Source organism: Triticum urartu, chromosome 2A, assembly GCF_056163025.1.
Source record: "Triticum urartu cultivar PI428250 chromosome 2A, HENAU_Tu73, whole genome shotgun sequence".
NCBI classification, from domain to species: Eukaryota; Viridiplantae; Streptophyta; class Magnoliopsida; order Poales; family Poaceae; genus Triticum; species Triticum urartu.
This window is the reverse complement of record NC_141874.1, coordinates 750,094,691-750,116,263: the sequence shown is the minus strand read 5'-3', so window position 1 is coordinate 750,116,263 and position 21,573 is coordinate 750,094,691.

Sequence of the window (21,573 nt, the reverse complement as noted above, 5' to 3'; positions counted from 1 at the left end):
CAAAAATCTCGTGGTGGATATGGGCAATACCGTGGTCGTCCGCAGCAGACACATCCAACACATGGTCGTAATCCACAGAGAGGTGGTCATGGTCGTGGTCGTGGCCATGGTCGCATACCTTCTCCTCGCCAGGATATTACATGTCAGATATGCAAAATATATGGGCACCCATCACGTGATTGTTGGTGGAGGTATTCTGACAATGGTGATGATGATGACTCTCACTCGGATGACAAGGGTGCACATCTTGAAGTGGATACAAACTGGTATGTTGCTACAGGAGCAACAAATCACGTCACCGGAGAATTACACAAATTGACCACTCAGGAAAATTACAGTGGACGTGATCAAGTCCATACGGCAAATGGAAATGGTATGACAATGACACGTGTTGGTCATTCTACTTTGCACACCCCTCATAATTCTCTTTCTCTTAACAATATTTTGCATGTTCCTAGTGCATCCAAAAAATCTTTTATCTTCTCATCAACTTGCCTTAGACAACAATATATTTCTTGAAATTCATCCTTTCTTATTTTTGATCAAGGATCAGGTCACGAGGGACAGACTGTTTAAAGGTCCTTGCCATGGTGGTCTCTACCCGATTATGCCCTTCTTCACGAGGTCTCCCAAGTGTGCCTTCATCACCATCAAACCCACTTCATCCATATGGCATAATCGTCTAGGGCATCCATCCTATTTTATTGTTCAACAAGTACTTCGGAAGAATAAACTCCCTTATGATCCACAAATAAATCCTTATGTATGCGATCCATGTCAGCAAGCTAAAAGCCATTAGTTTCCCTATCCCATCTCTACTAGTGTGTCTACTATTCCATTGGAACAAATATTCTCTGATGTATGGGGTCCTGCTCCAGCTTCTGTTGGGAAACACTTATATTATGTGAGCTTTATTGATGATTTTAGCAAATTTACTTGGATATATTTGCTTAAGAAGCGTTCTGATGTTTATCAGGTCTTTCTTAATTTCCAACAACTTGTTGAACGAAAATTTGGTCGAAAAATAATTACCATGCAAACTGATTGGGGTGGTGAATACGAAAAACTCAATGCCTTCTTCCAAAAAAGTTGGCATTACACATCATGTGTCTTGTCCTCACGCCCATCAACAAAATGGTTCAGCTGAACATAAACATCGACACATTGTTGAGGTTGGCCTTGCCTTACTTTCTCATGCATGAATGCCTCTTAAATTTTGGGATGAAGCCTTTCTCACCGCCACATATCTCATTAATTTGCTCCCTACCAAGATACTCAATCACATGAGTCCTACGGAAGTACTACTCCATGTCAAACCCAACTATGAATCTCTTCGTGTGTTTGGTGTGCATGTTGGCCAAACCTTCGCCCTTATAACAAACAAAAACTCTCGTTTCGCTCCAAGCGATGTGTTTTCTTAGGCTACAGTCCTCGCATAAAGGGGTCAAATGTCTTGATATATCCAGTGGTCGTGTCTACATCTCATGTGATGTTGTGTTTGATGAGAATGTTTTTCCCTTTGCTCTTCTTCATCCTAATGCTGGTTCACGTCTTCGTGAGGAAATCCTTTTATTACCTCATAACAGTCCATCCGTGCCGGGGGTTTCTGATCCACGGGCACCTATGGGACTGGCGGACCGGGTCCCTTTTGGTTCGGCGGGGGGCGGAGGCTGCGCAAAGAGCAGATCGAGGCGAAGCACGCGGGCGGCTGGTCGTGCGAAGAGTAAATCGAGGCGAAGCACGCGAGCGATTTACCCAGGTTCGGGCCGCAAGGATGCGTAAAACCCTACTCCTGCTTTGTGGATTGGTATTGATTTCTAGCTCGGGAGCGAGATCGAGCGTGAGTGTGTGGGATTGCTCCCCGAGGCTCTCAAAATGGCCGACCCCCCTCTACGTTGCCCCGGGCCTCCTTTTATATGCTCAAGGGGTTACCGACATAGGGCAACGGAGGGCAAAAGTGGAAAGGGTGCCGTGGGTAGGCACAGCTAGGTGTTGTAGTAGGCACAGCTACCCGCTACAGTGTTATCATACCTAACCCTGACGGCAGGGGACAAGGGCATTAAATGCCCGTCTGTGTCGCCTAGACAGCACCGAAAGGGACCGCTAGGGACGCCACCGTCTTGCCACGATGGTTGTCTTGTCAGCGCCTGCGTGCCACCGCACGCCCCTAGCTGCACAGCTTCCTGCCACGTGCGCTTGGGAGGGGCCCCAGAGCGACACGTGGGTGGATGTGCTGGAGCGCGGGCGTGGAGTGGGGGCTTGCCGCGGCAAGCGCCTTGCCGCGGCCGTCGACTTGTCGCTTCCGGGAGCTTGTCGCTCACCGGGCCTTGTCGGGGCGCGTAGCGCGCCGCGGCAAGTTCCTTGGAATGCCTTGGATGGCCTTCCCGGCAAGCGCCTCTTGCCGGGGCCTTGGGACGCTTCTGATGGCCTTCCCGACAAGCTCCTCTTGCTGGGGTCTTGACTTCTTCCCGGCAAGCTCCTCTTGCCGGGGTCTTGTCTTGAGCACTTCGTTCTTGAATGGTCTTCAGAGGGACCACGGAGGATCTTGGCGGTGACCTGGCAGGCCTTGCCGCGGGACGCTGCGACTGCCCGTGCACAAGTTCGGGGTACTAAGGGTACCCCTACTTTAGTACACCGACAGGAGCCCCCGGGCCTGGGCCAGACACGGTGCCGAGCGCTGTTGGGTCAGGCCCAAAACAGTGCACGGGCACGCGCGGCCTGGGTCACGTCGTATATCTCTCCGCTTCTATCGCGCACGCCCGGAACGGCATGCGTCAAACGCGGCGTCGTGGGTGACGTGGGCGGCGCATGCGCGCGGCTAAGCCCCACGAGCATGCGTCAAGCCATGATGAAGGGGGACGGTCCACGCCCTCTTCTCCAAATGGAGGTAGGCGTGGGGGCGTGGCGCATTTACTGGACGGGACCGGTGCGCGGTTTTCGAAGCGCCCACTCCCCGAGATTACGGGGTAGGGCGAGGCCGCCCCATCCGTCGCCTCAGTTCTGCATCCCCGCCACGCGGCTCCCATGCACTTGGGATCGCGGACGGTGGGAGCGGGAATCTGGGCCGTTGTGAGCGGAGGTGACGGGTCGGCCCGCCTCCCTGCTCTTCCTGTGCCTTGATTCGTTGAGCGGGGCGGCTGGGCTCCCACTTCGCTCCTTTATAAGGAGCGGGAAGGGAGCACCGAAGCCTGCACGAGCTCGTCTCCTCCTTTCTTCAGCTTCTGCTCCCCTTTCTCTCATCCGCCATGGAGAAAGGGAATCCTGGGCCTTCATCGGTGGCGGCGAGGGTCGCCGCCAGGCAGCGCACCCTCCGCTCTTCCTCGCTCGTGGTGGCAGAGCCAGCCATAAGGGGAAGAGGGAGGGGGCGAGGTCGTGGACGAGGTCGAGGACGAGGTCGAGGCGCTCGGGGAAGAGGCGGACGGGGTGACGCGCCAGCTTCGGCCCCGCCGGCGGCTCCTCCCCCCGCAGCGGTCCATATAGGGGACAACCCTTGCGAGTTCTTCGTCAAGCTGCACCGGGCGCCTCGTCGTCGCCTCCGGCTTCCAGCTCCGTTCGCGAGCGCGATGGAGTCGGACCCGCCCGAAACTCTGAGATTACACATGAGGGGCTGTGGGATCAGCGGCACGCGAGTCCGCGTGGTGTTCCCAGCCCCTAGTGTGATGTATCTCGATCGAGGGTGGAAGACGTTCGCCCGCAGTGATGGTGAGGGTGGCGGGCGGCAGGATGGCGGCTCCGACTAGGTGTCTGGCGCCGTCTCGTGCGGCACCGGCGACCCCATCATCCGCGCTGCCGGCTTCTTGAACTCCCCGGGGGCGTCTCCTTGGGCGGCTGGCGTAGGGAGGCCGCGGAAGGGGAGGAGGGCTGACGACAAGGCCGTCAGGTCGGAGTACGAGGGCGTGGTGCCCTCGACAGTGCGCTGACATCCTGCCGCCCCTCCTTCGCACCCTTCTCCCGGCGTCGCCATCACCGTCTGGCCCCCGGGATGTTCTCTTGGTGTCTTCTGGCACCCGTAGCTCGCCTTGGCGCCCCTTTCCCCCTTTCGCCTCCTTGACCTACCTCCTGAAGAGAGGGACAGGAGAGGGATTACGGGCACCTTATCTTTTTAATTGTAAGCCCTCGGGCCTTAGTTGTATCTAGAACTTGTAATCCTCTCTTCATGTTTTTCATCCTCTATGGACTGTACCTGTATGGGATGTTCTTTAATGAAAAGGGGATGTTTGCCGGGTTATTTGCCTCGCGGGTTGAACCCACGCCAAGGAGCAAATCCTTAGTATCCCTCGGACAGACATTCCCGGCAACAGGCCCTGCCGCCTTCCCACGCCGCTCGACCTTTCTCACGCCTTTGACGGAGGCGGGAACGAGGTGGGCGCGGCCTCCTCGTTTCATCCCTTCGCTGCCGCGACTACGACCAAACTTGGCCCCGGGAACGCGCTCCAGGGCCTAGAGTCGGGGGAGCACGGAGTTTTTGGGAAGAAACGCGGTTTCACATTCCCCAGTCCATAGGAGGATGCATGAAGAGGGATGAAAGACTTATCTGATATTGCAGCCCCCGGCAACTATGGCTTGCCGGGGGTGACACCTTGGCATTCGCAGCCCTCGGCGTTCTTGCCGGGGCCCAGGTGCCGGCGCGCCCTTCTTCTCCTTTTCGTCTCCAGGTGGTCTGGCCAAGACGTGCGAGCCCTGCAAACGAAGGAAAAGCAAAGGGACGGACACTCGACCTCTAAGTTAGGGGTTAGTCGCTGTTAGGGACTATCGACCCTAACCAAGGACGAGACTCAACCTAGCATGCATGCTAAAACCCCCGGGGTATGCAGCGCTTCATTTTCTGGTGCTCAGGGTCTGCGCCTGGCTCTGTACAGAGGATTACATGCAACAGCGGCAAGACTCGTACAGAAAGGTGGTTGCCGGACGGGGTCCGACAACCGCGCCTTACGGGTAAAACTTACGAAGATGCTCGATGTTCCAGGAGTTGTTCACTGGAATGCCATCTTCGGTCTCAAGGCGGACAGCGCCAGGCCTTGTGATTCGTTTCACCCGGTAAGGGCCTTCCCACTTCGGCGTCAACTTGTTGGAATTCTTGGCCGACTGAACGCGCCGAAGAACAAGGTCGCCTTCCTCGAGACTCCTGGCATTGACTCTGCAGCTATGGTAGCGGCGCAGAGCTTGCTGGTAGCGAGCAGCTCGCACAGCAGCCTGGAGACGATCTTCCTCAAGGAGCAGTGCGTCATCTTGCCGCAGCCGCTCTTGCTCAAGCTCATCATAAGCGAGCACTCGAGGTGACCCGTATACGAGTTCCGTGGGGGTAACTGCCTCTGCTCCATAGACTAGAGCAAAGGGTGTCTGTCCAGTGGCTCGATTTGGCGTCTTTCTGATCGACCAAAGAACCACCGGTAGCTCCTCGATCCAGTTTCTTCCGCGCTTGTGCAGCCTGTCGAAAGTTCTAGTCTTGAGCCCGCGCAGTACCTCGGCGTTCGCCCTCTCCGCTTGACCGTTGCTCCTTGGGTGAGCAACAGAAGCGAAGCAGACCTTGGTGCCGAGATCTTGGACGTACTGCATGAAGGCGTGGCTCGTAAATTGTGTGCCGTTGTCGGTGATTATCCGGTTAGGGATCCCGAAGCGGCAAACAATCGACCTGAAGAACTTGACGGCTGACTGTGCGGTCACCTTCCTCACTGGTTCCACTTCCGGCCACTTTGTGAACTTGTCGATTGCGACGTACAAGTACTCAAAGCCCCCGACAGCTCGGGGGAAGGGGCCGAGGATGTCGAGCCCCCAGACCGAAAATGGCCAGGATAAAGGGATCATCTGGAGAGCTTGAGCTGGCTGGTGTATCTGCTTGGAATGGAACTGGCATGCTTCACACTTGGTTACTTGTGCAGTTGCATCCTGGAGGGCTGTTGGCCAGAAGAATCCTTGCCAGAATGCTTTGCCGACAAGTGCTCTCGCGCCAATGTGGTGACCACATATGCCTCCGTGTATCTCTGCCAACAGCTTTTGTCCGTCTTCCCGGGGAATACACCTCAATTTCACACCGTTGAGTCTTCTTCTGTACAGTGTCTTGTCGACAAACTGGTACATACTTGACTGCCGGGCTACTCTTTCGGCTTCTTCTTGCTCTTCGGGAAGTTCTCCTGTCTGAAGGAAACGGACAATCTGCTGCGCCCACGTTGGAGCCTGTGGCTCGACAACAAGGACTAAAGGCAACTCTGCTGCCGCGGGAACATCCGCTTCTACGGCGAGAAGCTGTGTCTCTGCCGGAGCTTGACGTTCCGCGACAAGCTTGCCGGGAGCTTCAGCTTCAACGGAACAAACCCTAGGGCTTGCCGGAGCATCTGGCTCCCCGGCGCTCTTGGCGTTGATCTTGGAGATTGCTGCGGGAATATCCGCTTCTACGGCGAGAAGCTGTGTCTCTGCCGGAGCGTGACATTCCACGACAAGCTTGCCGGGAGCTTCTGCTTCAACGGAACAAGCCCTAGGACTTGCCGGAGCAGACTGCTCCTCAGCGCCTTCGGTGTTGATCCTGGGGACCTTCTTGGCGGCGGCTTCGGGAAGCTCTGCCGGCAGTTAGTCACCAGGAATCAACTTCCTCTTCTTGCTTTGTCCAGCTGATGGTGTTACGGACAGTTGAGTCAGCTTGAGCACAAAGGTCCCTGGTTCCACAGGTAGCTTAAGTGCGGCGCACTTTGACAGGCCATCAGCGAGGGCGTTCTGAGATCTCGGAACGTGCTCCATTTGTAGGCCGTCAAAGCGCTCTTCTAGCTTTCTCACTTCGTCGACGTAAGCTTCCATCAACGGACTCTGATAATTCTTGTTTACTTGGCGGACGACAAGCTGTGAGTCACCCCTGACAATGAGCTTTTTGATCCCAAGGTCTGCCGCGATCCGGGACCGGCAAGCAAGCCTTCATACTCTGCAGTATTATTTGTCGCTTGCTCCTTGGGAAAGTGCATCTGGACTAAGTACTTGAGGTGCTCACCGGTGGGTGCGACAAGCAGCACACCAGCGCCGGCGCCTTGCAGCGAAAAGGCACCATCAAAGTACATCAGCCACTCTTTGCTAGCTTCTTTGTCGGGGATGCTCGTCTCCGGAATTTCTTCATCCGGAGTTGGCGTCCATTCCGCTATGAATTCTGCCAATGCTCTGCTCTGGATAGTTGAAGTGCTTTCAAACTGGAGACCAAAGCTTGACAGTTCCAGTGCCCACTCAGCAATCCTGCCTGTCGCTTCTGGATTCTGCAGTATCCTCTTCAGCGGAAAGCGAGTGACCACTGTGATCTCATGTGCTTGGAAGTAATGGCGCAGCTTTCTCGAGGCCATGAGAAGGCCGAAAAGTAGTTTCTGCACACCAGAGTACCTTGACCTAGCCCCCTGCAAGAGGGAACTGACAAAGTAAACTGGGCGCTGCACCATTTTCTTCCGTATCTCCTCGTGTATCAGCGCGGGTTCATCTTTGTCGGGACCAGAGCTTGTCGGGGAAGCCCCCTGCTTGTCGCTGGATGCGCTTGCCGCGGTTGCTGGCTCATCATCCGCCTCCCTCTCTGCCACTAACGCAGCACTAACCACTTGATTGGTTGCCGCTATGTACAGCAGCAACTTCTCTTGCGGTTTAGGTGCGACAAGTATTGGAGGGGAGGACAGGTATCTCTTCAGGTCTTGCAGCGCAGCCCCCGCTTCCGGAGTCCATTTCATTGGACCTGCCTTTTTCAATGATTTGAAAAATGGCAGGGCGCGCTCAGCAGATCGAGAGATGAACCTGCTGAGAGCAGCCACGCAACCGGCAAGTTTCTGTACATCCTTGACGCGCTTCGATGCTTCAATCTGCTCAATGGCCTTGATCTTGTCGGGATTGGCTTCAATCCCCCGCTGAGACACGAAGAACCCGAGAAGCTTGCCGGAGGGAACTCCAAACACACACTTCTCTGGGTTGAGCTTGAGGCTGATCTTGCGCAGATTTGCAAAAGTCTCATCCAAGTCTTGGATCAGGGTTGCTCTGTCCTTGCTCTTGACCACTATATCATCCATGTAGGCTTCCACATTTCTGTGTATTTGTGGCTCAAGAGCAATATGGACTACTCTTGCAAATGTTGAACCAGCATTTTTTAATCCGAAAGGCATCCGTACAAAGCAGTACGTGCCACATGGAGTAATAAATGCGGTTTTTCTCTTCATCCTCCTCTGCCATGAAGATCTGGTGATACCCGGAGTATGCATCAAGAAACGAAAGCAAATCACATCCAGCTGTGGAGTCAACAATCTGGTCAATGCGCGGCAAAGGAAATGGGTCTTTGGGACAAGCTTTGTTAACATCGGTGAAATCGATGCAAAGCCTCCATTTCCCGTTTGCCTTGCGCACGACTACAGGATTGGCCAGCCACGTGGGATGGAGCACTCCTCTGACAAGGCCTGCTGCTTCCAGTTTCTTGATTTCCTCCGCAATGAATTCTTGGCGCTCCACTGCCTACTTCCGGACTTTCTGCTTGACGGGCCGCGCATGAGGACAAACGGCAAGGTGGTGCTCAATCACTTTCCTGGGAACACCGGGGATGTCAAACGGTTGCCATGCAAATACGTCGACATTCGCCCGCAGGAAAGCAACGAGCGCGCTTTCCTATTTAGGGTCAAGCGTGGCACTGATGGTGAAGGTACCACCAGTGCCATCCTCCTTGGCGGACACCTTCTTCGTCTCTGGCGGAGCTGCCATCGTCTTCTTGTGCTTGCCGGTGGAGCTCGATGGTGCGTCCTCGACGACAGCGCAGCACTCCGAAGAGGCGCGCTTGCCGGAGTGGGCATCAGAGCTTTTGCCAGACTGGGTCTTCTTGCCGGTGGAGCTCGATGGTGCGTCCTCGACGGCAGCACAGCACTCCGAAAAGGTGCGCTTGCCGGAGTAGGCACCAGAACTCTTGCCGGACTTGGTCTTCTTGCCGGTGGAGCTCGATGGCGCGTCCTCGACGGCAGCGCAGCACTTCGAAGAGGTGCGCCTGCCGGAGTAGGCACCAGAACTCTTGCCGGACTTGGTCTTCTTGGTCCCGGGAGCTTCAGCGGCAAGTGGATCGCGGTCTGCCGTGGCTGCTGCTTCCCGGTAGATCTTGTCGGCACAGATAAGAGCGTCCTTCTTATCGCCAGGGACAGAAATGACGCTTATCGGGCCTGGCATCTTCAGCACGTTATACGCGTAGTGAGAGGCCGCCATGAACTTGGCGAGTGCTGGACGGCCAAGTATCCCATTGTAAGGCAACGTGATATCAGCAACGTCGAACGTGACCCTCTCAGTCCTGAAGTTTAACTCGCTGCCAAATGTTACCGGCAGCGTGACCTTCCCTTTCGGCTTGCTCCTTCCCGGATTGATTCCTTGGAATGTGCCGGTCTCTTCGAGCTCGCCGTCAGGGATCTGGAGTTTTCGGAGCACAGCGGAGGAGATCAGGTTTAAGCCGGCCCCGCCGTCAACTAGCATCTTGGTGACCTTGAGGTTGCGGATAGTTGGTGAAACCAACATCGGCAGACACCCGACCGCGGTTGTGCGATCAGGGTGGTCCTCAATGTCAAAGATGATAGGCGTGCTGGACCACTTCAGAAGCTTGCGCGATTCGATGGGTGGTTCCGCTGCATTGACTTCCCGCACCCACTGTTTGAGTTGGCGGTGCGAGGTATGCAGGGAAGCACCCCCGTCAACGCACAAGACCTCTGTGGCTTTCTGAAACTCCTGCTCACTGGTCTCAACGTCATCCATGTCTTCATCCTCCCCGTCGTCTTCGTCGTTGTCGCGACCGTGGGGAGGTCTGTCTCCTTGCCGCTGCTTGGCCTTGCCGCGGCGTCCTTCCTGGCCGGTGCGCTTCTGGCCAGGCTTCTCGGCACCCCCTTGGGCTCTCTCCCTGTCGCGCCGCTCGTACTCAGCCCTCTGTTGTTGGACGAGCTGCTCGACCTTCTTGCAGCTCTGGAGGTCATGGCCCTTGGTGCGGTGAATCTTACAGTATTGCTTGCCGGAGCCGTCCCGCTTGTCGGCGATCGCCACAGCCTGACAGTTGGTGCACGCGGCAACTTCCTTCCCGGAGCTACCTACTGTGGCCTTCGTGGCGTCACCTTCATTGCCGGACTGCTCAACGACCAGCACCTCATTGTTCTGCTTCTTCCTGTTGTTGCGCCGCCGGCTTCTCTTCGCCGAGGCGGCATCCTCACTGTCAGATCCTCCTGCTCCAGTGCTTTCTCCGGGGAATTTCCTCCCCTCCTCAGCGCGTGCACACCTGTCGGCTAGGGCATAAAGCTCGCTGACGTCCCGAATCTTGCTCATCGCCAACTCCTCCCGCATCCTGCGGTTACGCACGTTCTGATGGAACGCGCTGATTACCGCGGCAGGGTGGATATTTGGGATGTTGTGGTGTACACGGCTGAACCTCTGGATGTACTGGCGCAGGGGCTCTCCTTCCTTCTGGACGAGCAGATGAAGATCGCTCTCTTGGCCATGAGGTTTGTGGCCGCCTGTGAAGGCGCCAACAAACTGGTGGCACAGGTCAGCCCAGGAGGATACGGAGTTGTCCGGCAAGTGCATAAGCCAGGATCTGACGTTGGGCTTAAGCACCAGCGGGAAGTAGTTGGCAAGGATCTTGTCGTCCCGTCCCCCAGCAGCCTGCACCACGATGGTGTAGATGCTGAGGAACTCCGACGGATGCAACTTGCCGTCGTACTTCTCTGGTACGTCGGGCTTGAAGTTCTTCGTACTGGGCCACTGGACTTGCCGCAGCTCAGGAGTGAACGCAGGGCAACCTACCGGGTATGGCAAGTCGCCTGGTTCCCCTGGCGCATGCATGTCAACAGAGGGCCCAGCGCGCTGGTCTGACCGACGTCGCGCTTCTCTTCGACGCTCGATGCGAGTGCGAGCGTCTTCTTGCTGTCGTTCTTGAAGAACCTGGCGTTGATCGCGACGAGCTCGCGGATCCGACGACGCGGTGGAGTCGCTGTCGAGGTGGATCCGGCGGGTCGGTGATCTTGGCCTTCGGGGTGGGGAATGCACAGAGGTTGCACCCCCACCGGTCTTGTCGTCACCACCGGCTCGTACCTGGCTGACTCGCTGCGGCCGCGATGCGCTTGGCTGCCGAGGAGTGTCGCCGTTGGCGAAGCCGATGAGACTCTGGATAGTGGCCCTCCAGTCGTCGATCTTGTCCGGCGCTGGAAGGTAGTCTAGGAGCAGCTGAGCTCGCACCAGAGCTTCGGCTGCGGTGGCGGGCGGCGGTAGCGAACGGTGCGAGGAGCGGGATAAGCTCGGACTTCTAACTATGTTAGAAGGAGCAATATCTCGTCCAGGCGACCGCGTCTCGCTCGCGCCGGCTTGTTGACGCGCATGGTGGTCCTGGGTGCTCCGGGATCCACCAGCTCGATCTTGATCCAGCGAGCGCATGGTACCGTGAGTACCATGACGCTGCCGGTCCCGCGCCTCCTGAGATGGGCGCGGTGCATGCACGGACGCCGAGGTCTTGGAGTGCGCCCGGTCGTTGTGGGAGCCGGCTACGCCGCCGACGGGCAGCGCAGCCTTGCCCTGGGACCTGGCAGCACCGCGAGTTCCCTCGTCGACGCATGTTCCTCCGCCGGCGCCTGCCCCACCATCCGCTTGCTCCGGCGGTGGGTGGCTCGGCGCGGACGGAGCAGCTGCCTCCGAAACTTTCTTCTTCGGCGGCATGTTGATGAAGATGATGAAGAAGATGAAGATCTAGCCCGCAAGGACGCCGGATCTGATTCACACAACTTCGACGCCCCCTACCTGGCGCGCCAGAGATGCCGGGGGTTTCTGATCCACGGGCACCTATGGGACCGGCGGACCGGGTCCCTTTTGGTTCGGCGGGGGGCGGAGGCTGCGCAAAGAGCAGATCGAGGCGAAGCACGCGGGCGGCTGGTCGTGCGAAGAGTAAATCGAGGCGAAGCACGCGAGCGATTTACCCAGGTTCGGGCCGCAAGGATGCGTAAAACCCTACTCCTGCTTTGTGGATTGGTATTGATTTCTAGCTCGGGAGCGAGATCGAGTGTGAGTGTGTGGGATTGCTCCCCGAGGCTCTCAAAATGGCCGACCCCCTCTACGTTGCCCCGGGCCTCCTTTTATATGCTCAAGGGGTTACCGACATAGGGCAACGGAGGGCAAAAGTGGAAAGGGTGCCGTGGGTAGGCACAGCTAGGTGTTGTAGTAGGCACAGCTACCCGCTACAGTGTTATCATACCTAACCCTGACGGCAGGGGACAAGGGCATTAAATGCCCGTCTGTGTCGCCTAGACAGCACCGAAAGGGACCGCTAGGGACGCCACCGTCTTGCCACGATGGTTGTCTTGTCAGCGCCTGCGTGCCACCGCACGCCCCTAGCTGCACAGCTTCCTGCCACGTGCGCTTGGGAGGGGCCCCAGAGCGACACGTGGGTGGATGTGCTGGAGCGCGGGCGTGGAGTGGGGGCTTGCCGCGGCAAGCGCCTTGCCGCGGCCGTCGACTTGTCGCTTCCGGGAGCTTGTTGCTCACCGGGCCTTGTCGGGGCGCGTAGCGCGCCGCGGCAAGTTCCTTGGAATGCCTTGGACGGCCTTCCCGGCAAGCGCCTCTTGCCGGGGCCTTGGGACGCTTCTGATGGCCTTCCCGACAAGCTCCTCTTGCCGGGGTCTTGACTTCTTCCCGGCAAGCTCCTCTTGCCGGGGTCTTGTCTTGAGCACTTCGTTCTTGAATGGTCTTCAGAGGGACCACGGAGGATCTTGGCGGTGACCTGGCAGGCCTTGCCGCGGGACGCTGCGACTGCCCGTGCACAAGTTCGGGGTACTAAGGGTACCCCTACTTTAGTACACCGACAATCCGATAATGAGGGGGTGCACACTAATAATGACCACATGTTTGTTGTTCCTATTGTTGCTAACCATCCACAGGTCACAATGTCTGAGGCATCCGCTCATACAAATACAGAAGAAACCAGTGAGGAAAATACAGGAAATGATCAAACAAACTCAGAAATTGACCAAGAGTTGGGTGCATCTAGCATTTTTCAGCCTCCTGACGATCCTCATGATGATTCTGCTCTGGATTCTGCCTCAGATCAGGAGCAAACATTCTCCCTGCAGCAGACTGGTGTGTCTAGCGATGCCACGTCGCGTCACCCGGCATCCAATGCGCCGACTGCGTCCCGCTCGCCCATGTGTTCCTCTGCGCGCGAATCAAGTGTCTCCATGTCATCAGACAGGACACCTCAGGGTTCTCCCTCCTCCGGATCTTCTACATCATGTGGTGGCCACACTGCTACACCCGGATCCCTTGCTCCAAGCCGATCTGATTCAGTGTCTGACAACAGCAGCCCAACAGGATCTTCTGCGCCACCGAGCCCTGCAACGCCTCTTGTTGCTACACAAGATCTTCCTATTGCTGCTCGCACCCGTCTACAAAAAAGGTATACGCCAACCAAGAATTTTTACCAATGGTACTGTTCGTTATGGAATGCTTACTGTTACAGGAGTACCACAAAATCTTTCTGAGGCAATTCATGATAAAAATTGGCATCATACTATGAAAGAAGAATATCAGGCACTTATGCATAACAAAACTTGGCACCTTGTACCCCCTAGTTCTAACAAGAACTTGATTGATTGCAAATGGGTCTACCGCATCAATAAAAAGTCAGATGGTAGTTGACAGGTATAAAGCCCGCCTTGTTGCAAAAGGTTTCAAAGAACGTTATGGTATTGACTCTGAGGAAACTTTTAGTCCTATTGTCAAAGCAGCTACTATACGTCTTGTGTTGGCTATTTCAATCTCTCGTGGTTGGAGCTTACGACAACTAGACGTGAAGAACACGTTCTTACATGGTGTTCTGGAAGAGGAAGTCTATATGGAACAACCTCCTGGTTTTGAAGATCCTCGAGCTCCACATCATGTTTGCAGACTTGAAAAAGCTCTCTATGGTTTAAAACAAGCTCCTCGTGCATGGTACTCTCGGCTTAGCTCTAAACTTCACAGTCTTGGCTTTATATCATCCAAAGCAGATACATCCTTGTTTCTCTACAACAAGTCAGGCACCACTATTTTTATGTTGATATATGTGGATGATATTATTGTGACCAGTTCCTCAGACCAGGCAATCTCTACTCTACTAAAAGATTTAAGCCAAGATTTTTCTCTCAAAGATATAGGTGATCTTCACTTCTTTTTGGGCATGGAAGTTAAGAAAGTTCATGGTACATTGGTCTTAACACAAGAAAAACATGCCGCTGACTCGCTTAATAGAGTGGGCATGAATAATTGTACACCATGTCCTACACCATTATCTTCTTCAGAAAAATTGTCACTTACAGATGGCACACCTCTTGGTCCTGATGATACTACACACTATAGAAGTATTATTGGTGCTTTGCAATATTTAACCCTCACACGGCCTGATCTATCTTTTCAGTCAATAAAGTTTGTTAATTTCTTCATGCACCTACAACAACTCATTGGACAGTAGCCAAAAGAATTTTGAGATATGTTAAGGGTACCTTGTCAGTTGGCCTCACATTTGAAAAGGCCCCTTCTATTCTTCTTAGTGCCTTCTCTGATGCAGATTGGGCAGGATGTCTTGATGACCGACGCTCTACAGGTGGTTTTGCTATATTTTTTGGTCCTAACCTCATTTCTTGGAGTGCTCGCAAGCAAGCAACAGTATCTCGATCTAGTACTGAAGCAGAATATAAAGCTCTGGCTAATGCCACCACTGAGCTAATTTGGGTGGAGGCCTTACTCAAAGAACTTGGTGTTCCCCTCAAAGAAAGACCTTGTCTGTGGTGCGACAACCTTGGTGCTACATACTTATCTGCAAATCCAATATTTCATGCCCGCACCAAACACATTGAGATTGATTTTCATTTTGTCCGTGAGAGGGTTGCCAACAAATTGCTAGATATTCGTTTTATCTCTAGCAAAGATCAAATTGTAGATGGTTTTACCAAGGCGTTACCTGTTCCGCAACTTTATGAGTTTAGGCGTAATCTAAACCTTTCCAAAGTTTAGATTAAGGGGGGGTGTTGGACTTCTTGTAACTAAACCTAGCGTCCGTTTCTGAACCTTTCGTATGGTGTAGTACACCAACGACCGGTCTCCTCTATAACGCCACGATGGGGGATCTTCCCATCTATATTAACACGCATCCGGGACCTGAGAAGGTATCCCGTTTCCTGCAATTCCACACTTACAACGCTCGACGGCGGCCCCCTTGCAAAACCTCACATCCGGTCTCCCTACACTCCGTTTGCTGCTCGCAGGATATATCTCGGTAGAGGGATGACCCGAGAAGGTAGGAGAGCCGCGTGGAGAGGGTTGGGATGTTGTGCGTGGCAACAAGATGGGACGGGGAAGCACAATTGGAGCTCCATGTCAGGAACGGCGGCAACGGCGTTCAGGGCCCCGTGTGTGCTGAACCAGTGGATGTCGGGGGCATGGGGAAAGAGAATGGCGGCCAAAGAGGATAAGGAGGGTTGATTGTTTTCTTCGCCAATAGAAAGGGCACGTGGCAGGCACTTGTGGTAGCGGATCTCTGTAGAGGGATGGGTTGAGGTGGTAGGAGAGACGCGGGGTTGGGGTGCGGTGCATGGAAACAAGGTGGAATGGGGCAACGTGATTAGAGCTCCATGTCGAGAACGTCGGCATGGCATAGATCTCGGTGTGTGATGAATCGATGGGTGTGGGAGGCATGGATAAAGAGAACACCGAGTGAAGAGGATGATTGCTTGTTTTCTTTGCCAATAGAAAAGGGCACGAGGCAGGCGTTTGTGGTAGCGGATGGGTTGAGGTGGTGGGAGACGCGGGGAGAGGGTTGGGGTGCGGTGCATGGAAACAAGGTGGAATGGGGCAACGTGTTTGGAGCTCCATGTCGGGAACGTCAGCCCGGGACTCCGAACAAACTTCGGTCATCAAATCACATAACTCATAATACAAATTGTCATCGAACGTTAAGCGTGCGGACCCTACGGGTTCGAGAACTATGTAGACATGACCAAGACACATCTCCGGTCAATAACCAATAGCGGAACCTGGATGCTCATATTGGCTCCTACATATTATACGAAGATCTTTATCGATCAAACCGCATAACAACATACGTTGTTGCCTTTGTCATCGGTATGTGATACGACTCCAACGTATCTATAATTTTTGATTGTTCCATGCTATTATATTATCCATCTTAGATGTTTTATATGCATTTATATGCTGTTTTATACGATTTTTGGGACTAACCAATTAACCTAGAGCCCAGTGCCAGTTTCTGTTTTTTTCCTTGTTTTTGAGTTTTACCGAAAAGGAATACCAAACGGAGTCCAATTGACGTGCCAATTTTAGATGATTTTTTATGTACCAAAAGAAGCCCCTGGAGTAAAAGAGTTGGGCCAGAAGAGTCCCGGGCCATCCACGAGGATGGAGGGCGCGCCCCCCTATCTCGTGGATGACTCGGAGACCCCCCTGACGTGAGACCGACGCCAAAAATTCCTATAAATACAGAAACCCCCAGAAAGAGACCTAGATCGGGAGTTCCGCTACTGCAAGCCTCTATAGCCACCAAAAACCAATCGGGACCCTGTTCCGGCACCCTGCCGGAGGGGGAATCCATCATCGGTGGCCATCTTCATCATCCCGGCGCTCTCCATGACGAGGAAGGAGTAGTTCACCCTCGGGGCTGAGGTTATGTACCAGTAGCTATGTATTTGATCTCTCTCTCTCTCTCGTGTTCTTGATGTGGCACGATCTTTATGTATCGCGAGCTTTGCTATTATAGTTGGATCTTATGATGTTTCTCCCCCTCTACTCTTTTGTAATGGATTGAGTTTTCCCTTTGAAGTTATCTTATCGGATTGAGTCTTTAAGGATTTGAGAACAGTTGATGTATGTCTTGCATGTGCTTATCTGTGGTGACAATGGGATATTCACGTGATCTACTTGATGTATGTTTTGGTGATCAACTTGCGGGTTCAGTGACCTTGTGAACTTATGCATAGGGGTTGGCACACGTTTTCGTCTTGACTCTCCGGTAGAAACTTTGGGGCACTCTTTGAAGTTCTTTGTGTTGGTTGAATAGATGAATCTGAGATTGTGTGATGCATATCGTATAATCATACCCACGGATACTTGAGGTGACATTGGAGTATCTAGGTGACATTAGGGTTTTGGTTGATTTGTGTCTTAAGGTGTTATTCTAGTACGAACTCTAGGATAGATCGAACGGAAAGAATAGCTTCATGTTATTTTACTACGGACTCTTGAATAGATCGATCAGAAAGGATAACTTTGAGGTGGTTTCGTACCCTACAATAATCTCTTCGTTTGTTCTTCGCTATTAGTGACTTTGGAGTGACTCTTTGTTGCATGTTGAGGGATAGTTATATGATCCAGTTATGTTATTATTGTTGAGAGAACTTGCACTAGTGAAAGTATGAACCCTAGGCCTTGTTTCGAAGCATTGCAATACCGTTTACGCTCACTTTTACCACTTGTTACCTTGCTTTTTTTATATTTTCAATTTACAAAAACCTATATCTACCATCCATATTGCACTTGTATCACCATCTCTTCGCCGAACTAGTGCACCTATATAATTTACCATTGTATTGGGTGTGTTGGGGACACAAGAGATTCTTTGTTATTTGGTTGCAGGGTTGCTTGAGAGAGACCATCTTCATCCTACGCCTCCCACGGATTGATAAACCTTAGGTCATCCACTTGAGGGAAATTTGCTACTGTCCTACAAACCTCTGCACTTGGAGGCCCAACAACGTCTACAAGAAGAAGGTTGTGTAGTAGACATCAGTATGTTACTTGCCCGAGATTCGATCGTCGGTATCATCATACCTAGTTCAATCTCATTACCGGCAAGTCTCTTTACTCGTTCCGTAATGCATCATCTCGCAGCTAACTCATTAGTCACATTGCTTGCAAGGCTTATAGTGATGTGCATTACCAAGAGGTCCCAGAGATACCTCTCCGATACACGGAGTGACAAATCCTAATCTTGATCTATGCCAACTCAACTAACACCTTCAGATACACCTGTAGAGCATCTTTATAATCACCCAGTTACGTTGTGACGTTTGATAGCACACAAGGTGTTCCTCCGGTATTCGGGAGTTGCATAATCTCATAGTCTGAGGAACATGTATAAGTCATGAAGAAACTAGTAGCAATGAAACTGTAACGATCATAATTCTAAGCTAACGAATGGGTATTGTCCATCACATCATTCTCCTAATGATGTGATCTCGTTCATCAAATGACAACACATGTCTATGGTTAGGAAACATAACCATCTTTGATAAACGAGCTAGTCAAGTAGAGGCATACTAGGGACACTTATGCTTTGTCTATGTATTCACACATGTACTAAGTTTCCGGTTAATACAATTCTAGCATGAATAATAAACATTTATCATGATATAAGGAAATAAATAATAACTTTATTATTGCCTCTAGGGCATATTTCCTTCAGTCTCCCACTTGCACTAGAGTCAATAATCTTGATAACATCACCATGTGATTAACACCAATAGTTCACATCACCATGTGGCCAACACCCAAAGGGTTTACTAGAATCAATAATCTAGTTCACATCGCTATGTGATTAACACCCAAAGAGTACTTAGGCGTGATCATGTTTTGCTTGTGAGAGAAGTATAGTCAACGGGTCTGCCATATTCAGATCCGTATGTATTTTGCAAATTTCTATGTCTACAATGCTCTGCACAGAGCTACTTTAGCTAATTGCTCCCACTTTCAATATATATCCAGATTGAGACTTAGACTCATTAGATCAGTGTCAAAGCTTGCATCGACGTAACACTTTACGACGAACCTTTTTTGTCATTCCATAATCGAGAAACATATCATTATTCCACTAAGGATAATTTTGACCGTTGTCTAGTGATCCACTCCTGGATCACTATTGTACCCTCTTGCCAAACTTATGGTGAGGTACACAATAGGTCTGGTACACAACATAGCATACTTTATAGAACCTATGACTGAGGCATAGGGAATGACTTTCATTCTCTTTCTATTTTCTGCCGTGGTCGGGGTTTGAGTCTTACTCAACTTCACACCTTGCAACACAGGCAAGAACTCCTTCTTTGACTGTTCCATTTTGAACTACTTCAAAATCTTGTCAAGGTATGTACTCATTGAAAAATCTTATCAAGCGTCTTGGTCTATCTCTACAGATCTTGATGCTCAATGTGTAAGTAGCTTCACCGAGGTCTTTCTTTGAAAAACTCCTTTCAAACACTCCTTTATGCTTTCCAGAAAATTCTACATCATTTACGATCAACAATATGTCACTCACATATACTTATCAGAAAGGCTGTAGTGCTCCCACTCACTTTCTTGTAAATACAGGCTTCACTGCAAGTCTGTATAAAACTATATGCTTTGATCAACTCATCAAAGCGTATATTCCAACTCCGAGATGCTTGCACCAGTCCATAGATGGATCGCTGGAGCTTGCACACTTTGTTAGCACCTTTAGGATTGAGAAAACCTTTTGGTTGCATCTTATACAACTCTTCTTTTAATAAATCCATTAAGGAATACAGTTTTAACGTCCATTTGCCAGATTTCATACAATGTGGCAATTGCTAACGTGATTCAGACAGACTTTAAGCATCGATACGAGGAAGAAAATCTCATCATAGTCAACACCTTGAACTTGTCGAAAACCTTTTGCGACAATTCGAGCTTTGTAGATAGTAACACTACTATCAGCGTCCGTCTTCCTCTTGAAGATCCATTTACTCTCAATGGCTTGCCGATCATCGGGCAAGTCAATCAAAGTCCATACTTTGTTCTCATACATGGATCCTATCTTAGATTTCATGGCCTCAAGACATTTCATGGAATCTGGGCTCACCATCGCTTGCTCATAGTTCGTAGGTTCGTCATGGTCTAGTAACATGACTTCTAGAACAGGATTACCGTACCACTCTGGTGTGGAACATACTCTGGTTGACCTACGAGATTTGGTAGTAACTTGATCCGAAGTTTCATGATCATCATCATTAACTTCCTCACTAATTGGTGTAGGCATCACTGGAACTGATTTTTGTGATGAACTACTTTCCAATTCGGAAGAAGGTACAATTACCTCATCAAGTTCTACTTTCCTCCCACTCACTTCTTTCGAGAGAAACTCCTTCTCTAGAAAGGATCCATTCTTAGCAACGAATATCTTGCCTTTGGATCTATGATAGAAGGTGTACTGAACAGTCTCCTTTGGGTATCCTATGAAGACACATTTCTCCGATTTGGGTTCGAGCTTATCAGGTTGAAGCATTTTCACATAAGCATCGCAGCCCCAAACTTTAAGAAACGACAACTTAGGTTTCTTGCTAAACCACGGTTCATACGGTGTCGTCTCAATGGATTTAGATGGTGCCCTATTTAAGGTGAATGCAGTTGTCTCCAATGCATAACCGCAAAACGATAGTGGTAAATCGATAAGAGACATCATAGATTGTACTATATCTAATAAATTATGGTCACGACGTTCGGACACACCATTACGCTGTGGTGTTCCGGGTGGCGTGAGTTGCGAAACTATTCCGCACTGTTTTAAATGAAGACCAAACTCGTAAGTCAAATATTCTCCTCCACGATCAGATCGTAGAAATTTTATTTTCTTGTTACGATGATTTTCCACTTCACTCTGAAATTCTTTGAACTTTTCAAAAGTTTCAGACTTATGTTTCATCAAGTAGATATATCCATATCTGCTCAAATCATCTGTGAAGGTCAGAAAATAACGATACCCGCCGTGAGCCTCAACAGTCATCGGACCGCATACATCAGTATGTATTATTTCCAAAAATTCAGCTGCTCGCTCCATTGTTCCGGAGAACGGAGTCTTAGTCATCTTGCCCATGAGGCATGGTTCGCAAGCATCAAGTGATTCCAAAAGCCCATCAGCATGAGTTTCTTCATGCGCTTTACACCAATAAGACCTAAACGGTAGTGCCACAAATAAGTTGCACTATCATTATTAACCTTGCATCTTTTGGCTTCAATATTATGAATATGTGTATCACTATGATCGAGATTCAATAAACCATTTATATTAAGTGTATGACCACAGAAGGTTTCATTCATGTAAACAAAACAACAATTATTCTTTGACTTAAATGAATAGCCGTATTGCAATAAATAGGATCCAATCATATTCATGCTCAACACAAACACCAAATAACATTTATTTTAGGTTCAACACTAATCCCGAAGGTAAAAGGAGTGTGCGATGGTGATCTTATCAACCTTGGAATCATTTCCAATACACATCGTCACCTCGTCCTTAACTAGTCTCTATTTATCTTACAACTCCTGTTTTTGTGTTACTACTCTTAGCAACTGAACCAGTATCAAATACAGAGGGGTTGCTATAAACACTAGTAAAGTACACATCAATAACATGTATATCAAATATAGCTTTGTTCACTTTGCCATCCTTCTTATCCACTAAGTATCTAGGGTAGTTCCACTTCCAGTGACCATTTCCTTTGTAGTAGAAGCACCCAGTTTCAGGCTTGGGTCTAGCTTTGGGTTTCTTCAAGGGAGTGGCAACTT